Genomic DNA, 6000 nt, shown 5'->3' with positions numbered 1-6000 from the left:
GTTCGAATTCTGGTTTGGGCATGGACGTTTGTGATGTCTATTCATCAATTTCATCATATCATCACTCATCCCCATCTTCGCAAATTAGCCAAAAGCGGCACAAGAAGCGAAGTAAACTAAATCAAATCAAAATCAAAAAAATCAATAACCAATCCCTGGGTACGCCACTACATACATTTAGATAAAAAAATAACTTAAAATACACAAAGAAAACCCACTGAAAACCTTAAATTGTGTACATTTACGTGTACCAAATATCTTGTAACAATATTGACTTACGAATTCATGGCTTTATTATTTTAACACATAACTCACAAAGTTGGCAAATAGCGACAACAGATTTTTAAAAAATCTAGCTGCCCAAAAGACATGAATTTCACAAAATTATATGTGGACACATTAAATTGAACATCAACAAATATTAGTCACATTCTCTATCTGAAAAAAAAAATCTACTCATAATAACAAATAAAGGTTTACTCACGTGCGCGGAACAATGACCTGATCGTGCCACACACTTCAGGAATGACGTCATCAAGCCTCCAATTCTGTTAGTCTTACAGCGCCACCAGCGACAATATCGCAAAATGTTGTCGATTGCCCGATTCGTGATTGAAAGGAGTCGACTCAACGGAAACTTCTGAGCACGTTCTAGCATTGACTTGGCAAATGACAACGCGGTGTGTGAAGGGGTACCAAACACAAAACTAAAATGTAAAAATAAAGATATGGAAATGTAATAAAGAGTCCTAAATAATTTTTGCATTTATCTATTCCAGGAACTACTGCTTCCAAAGAGTGGTTCAAGGTACACGGTGAAATGTGAGGATTGGAATTTTCTGGAGTGACTGTAATATTCACTGGAAAAATGTGCATAGAATGCTCTTTAGGTAAGTTTTTAAAACTGTTTTATATGCATATTGCTTCAATTTGCCGTGTGTGTAATTGGGGTGACCAGCTCTTCACCTTCGACGTCTCCCTGCGAAAACATTCTCCTGACGGAACACCCTGTACTTCTGAAGACCAGAACGACGACTTTAAACGGCACAGATCAGAATGAAATTCTATTCCCATTGTTTTCACTGCTGGCAAAAAAAGGTTACTTGCTAAGACCTACATATTTAGACTCGTTTTTCACAATTTAATTTAGCCTATATCTTTGTAGTTTTTTTGAAAGGTGTCCTACACACTTTTGCTCTTCAGCGAGAAAGATGCTGGGGGAACCCGTTCACCAAGAAGATCTGTTACACATAAAAGTTTTGCAAAAAGAAATAAGTGGCTGCAAGACAAAGACAATGGAAGTTAATTGTCTTGATTTATTTTTCTCTTCTGATGGGGGAACAAGAAAAAAAATATGTTACCACAAATAGTGGGATTGTGGGTCGTCACTTCCACTTTACTCCCGGGCTTATTGACGATGTCAAGGTCGTGTTCTTGAGATGCACGCAGCGGATGTTTCTCTACTGGTGGGAAATGATGGGAGCAGCTTTCAATTATCGCTCGCTTATAATACTTTTTCCTGATATGTTGCGTAGATACCGCAAGGCATGGACTACTTTCTTGGCTTTTCCCCTTCGTGAGAACCATGCTCAGGTGCCATCTGCAGATACGGGATAACATATATGTCCCAATTTACTGCTACACATGTTTAACTGCTTAGTGTGACGCTAGAGTCGTCAGCGTATGGGATTTATACTTTAGTTACGTATTTCTAACTGTACTTGTATGGTATCTGCTCGTCTCATTGCTAATATCAAAACGTCTTGTAATAACTGTCACAAAACTGTAAGCGTGTTAAATTGATTGATCGATTGATTTGGTGTTTTAAGTCCACTTTATGCACAGTAAGGCTAATCGGGACTGGACCTACAGTTTAGAGTGGGATCCGAACTACTATGTGCCTCCACCAGGTATCGAACAAGGCGACGACGCTACCACTGCGCCATAAGAAAGCGTGTTGAAATCTACTGAAATACATACTGTATTACTATATCTGATAAGGCATAACTTACACCTTATGCCATCATTTCGCGATGTTACTGAAGTCCAGTTTTGGCATGTACAGTCAACAGCATTAAAAATGAGACACCTAGGTCCTGAAACGTTCTGTTCCCTGCAAGGCGTTGTGTGTGTTGCCTTACTATAAGGCGAAATGGGTTTTTTAATAGCAAGTTTTCAATGGCAACTGCCGTAGAGTTAGGCAGCACACACAACGCCTTACAGGGAAGCTAGAATTTCAGTATCTAGGTATCCCATTTATATTGCTGGTGACTGTACTTACTTATTTTACTCAAGCTTTTCGCCACATCATGTTGCAAAAGCTAAAGTAAAATAAGTAAGTATATGACAAAACTGAACTTAAGTTACTTAATATTTTATCATTTGGACAATTTTATCTCAATTTTGATGTCTATCGGAGAAACCGAGTGAGTCGCAAGCAAGGTACTTTATTGCCGCCATCCAAAAATGATTTGAACTGCAATTCTATCGCTACTGTGAGGAAACTGTAGCAGTCCCACGTGCGAGTGTGAGTCAGTCATAGCAATTAATGCAGTGTAATACTAGAGTAAACTAAGTGACCCAACAACCTTTTTAGGTTCAAGCCCTGCCAATTGGATCAACTCTTCGAGTCCTATCTTCGCTGTTTTTTTCTTGTTTTCGAAACCAGAGCCCGCTACTTCTTCTTTTCAACTATTTCCACAATTGTTCTCAAAATGCTGGGTCAACATCCGGGACTGGCGCCGTTCGTACGAAACGCAAGAGCGCTAACCATTAGAACTGTCAATTTTTGAAAAGTTACATGCACGAGATATATGATTTTTGCCTGATATTCACTCGCCAGGCAGGAGTGGCCCTCCTTTGCGCTCCGTACCAGATGCCCATATCAACGTAGAAAGTCATGAATGTCATCGCTTTCAGGGACATATAATCGCAAGTTCTAAGACAACCAATCGGTAAGTAACTCATAAAACCGCCTGACTGAAGTGACAAGAACAAACCTTTCCCAGACACAAGATGATAACATTTTAAAAAGAGAAGTACTTGAACAGTACCCATAGGAGGATGGGATTTTATAGCACTGATTACGAACCTTCCAAAATGTTCAATACGGATGTTCGGAGTGCAAACATGGCATTTTTTGTAGAGGAAATCGCGAACAAAACCAGAAATTTCGGATTTCCTTAAGGTTCATTGCCATATTCCTACCTAATGAAAGTTCCTAGAGGATGTAAATTACATAAAAAAGGCTTGAATCCATTCCACAACTCACCTGGTCGGTATCCAGAGAGAATATTTTCATCATTCTTAGCCAGGAAAGCTTCAAGACTTACTACTGTAAATTACATACTTTGTTACATACGTATGTGCTGTTAGTCGTATTTGTGTCTGAAACCAACTAAGATTTAAGGTAGCTTTATAAACTAGAATTTATCAAATTTTCGGTTCCTTCATTTTGGTTATCTTCACATTTTGTGTACACTTAACCGTTTTAGAGATATTATTTTTTTTAAATTTTCAAGGTGAACTTTTGGCGTCATTGTTTCAAGATGACGTGGAACCTACAGATCACAGAGTGGTAAACTCTTCAAAATCGGATTCGTCACTTTTCTTGCTATAGAGGCAGTTGGTTTTATTACTGTTGCAATTAATTCCCCTAGACGGCGTTATATTTACTAGAATCTAAGATGATGTTGAACTGAATGTAGCATATACTACTGTTAGATTTTTGTTTATTCCTGTTCCCAAAGCCATCCCAAAATGAAACTTACACCAAACAGAGATTACATTTAACTGTATAACATATACCTTATTCCCACCAAAATTGAAGATACACTTTTTTAGGTGTTCAAGGTTAAAGGTCATATTATATGATCTTGAAAGTAAAATTCCAATATTTTCCAATAAAACTATATTTTTATGAAAACTATGCTCCCTTAGCTCCAAATCAAGCTCAAGATGAAAGTTATACCATAATTAGAAGAAAAGTTCTGATTTTTTGTTGACCTTGTGACTGTCCAATACTGACACAATTATTATGAACTTATTGGAAGAAAGTAGGTGCTTGCAACATTGATACATATTTCTTTTGTTTGAAAATTGAATATCTAAGAATGGTTGTGAATGCTATATATCATTGTGATTTTACAAGTGTGTTAATATAGATCATATTCGAAGTTATGATGTGTCTACATTTTTATTTGTGCAATCCGTGAACTTAACTATAAAGTAAAAGGTAATTTGGGATTAGGCAAAGGCCGGGGTCTCAACCTTGTAAGCCTAAATTTGACATTTTTAGGTATAAAGTTCGCAACCCTGTTGTACGAACAGCATGTATCACTGAGGGCTAAAATTTTACACATGTAAGTTACTTCATGTCCTCTACCATCCTACCAAATTTCATGAAAATATGAGATGGTCGGGTTGGGAGCTGTGGTGATTTGACATGGAATGACCCAAGTGTAGATTCCGGGTGATTATCGGAATTGAGATTACTAAATTTAAAAGACAATGAAATGTGTGCCAAATTCTTAAATTATACTACGGCACTCCATTATGAAGTCGAAAAAAAAAACCTTGACAGTTTTCTCCTCATAAACTTTCTTCTTCTCACACTCTCTGCTAACCAGAAGTGATGTCGTAAAAACGAAGAATACAACAAAAAAATATCGAATAAAATAAGCGGAAGCAAAAACAGTTGTCCTCAAGACCGCCGATAGCAATATTTGGCTCCCTCCATCCTGCCTTCATACCAGTGCAAAGCTGTCTTTCTGGTCGCTTTCGCTTATCAGTCACCCATGTAAGCTAGAAACAGCTCCGGAAAACGGTGGCCACATGAATAGCACTAATTGTCCTCCACAATGCAATCGTTGAACTAGAGAACCGCAAACTGGTTTAGACTTGCTCTTCATGTTGTCCATCGGGGAGATGACGGATTGGATAATGTTCATCACTGGGGCAGTTTTTTAGGACTGCATGCAATACGAGAGTGGAACGTTTGCCAATTGTTCTCAAGAGAACAAGAGCATTGGCGGGACACCGAAGGTCATGAACGGAGAAAGTCGGAAAGAAATAACAAGTACACTCGCCTCAATTAGTGATCCGGCAGTTTGTTTCTTTATACAGCATATTTGCAGATGATACAATTCAACTTGCAAGTGCATCAATATACGCAGCGTAAAACACAGCATATTACTAACTTCGTTGACCCTGTACTGACGTAAACCAGGTTAACACACGCCACTTCTGAGCAGTGCTGGAGTGCCTCACCAAAGTCTCTGGGCAAAGCAGGTCCTAGCAAAGGGCAACTCGGGCACTAGCCGGAGGCCCTGTTCCAGAAGAAAATAATTAAACAACCTAATTCGATTTCTCCAGACTTCATGGATTGTTGTGACATGTTTAAAAATATCCAAAATTACTGAAATCATATCTACAGAAAATACTACTGGGGTGAATCAAATATAAACGGGAATTTATTTTTCATAATTTATTGAAACAAAATAAAAATAAAAAACAAAGTAATTACTTTTCTACATAGCTCCCTTGAACTGAAATGCACTTTTGCCAGCGGATAGGGAGTTTGGCAATCCCTTTGTCCCAGAAAGTTCTCGGTCGTGTGTGCAGCCAGTTGCTCACGAACTCTTCCACTTCTGCGTCATCCTGAAAACGCTTACCTCCGAGTGCTTCTTTCAGGGGTCCAAACAAGTGATAATCACAAGGGGATAAGTCTGGACTGTATGGAGGATGTTCAAGTGGTGTCCAATGAATTTCGTCCAGTTTGTCACGTGTTGCACCAGCTATGTGAGTTCTGGCGTTGTCATGAAGTAGCAGAACACTTCTGATGGGTGTATCGTTTGGTCCGATAAGCAGCCTTAACACTTTCCAGGAGTTGACAATAGTAAGCAACATTTACTGTTCTTGTTTCATGAAGATAATCAATAAAAATGACACCTCTGAAATCCCAAAAAACTGTGGCAATAATCTTCCCAGCTGATGCGTGGC

At 38.6% G+C, this 6000-nt stretch overlaps 1 protein-coding gene across 1 annotated transcript in view; it reads left to right on the top strand.

The window, feature by feature from the left end:
- The first annotated feature begins 873 nt into the window (after positions 1-873).
- The window catches only part of Sb (serine proteinase stubble), a 324909-nt gene continuing 319782 nt past the window's right edge, over positions 874-6000 (top strand). Inside the window, exon 1 of the mRNA XM_083141973.1 lies at positions 874-890. The gene's annotated coding sequence lies outside the window, so the exon portion shown is untranslated. The remainder of the gene's footprint in view (positions 891-6000) is intronic.

The sequence above is a fragment of the Lepisma saccharinum genome, chromosome 1 (genome assembly GCF_977018435.1).
Source record: "Lepisma saccharinum chromosome 1, izLepSacc3.1, whole genome shotgun sequence".
In the NCBI taxonomy this organism is placed as follows: Eukaryota; Metazoa; Arthropoda; class Insecta; order Zygentoma; family Lepismatidae; genus Lepisma; species Lepisma saccharinum.
This window is presented reverse-complemented; position numbering and strand designations above follow the sequence as displayed.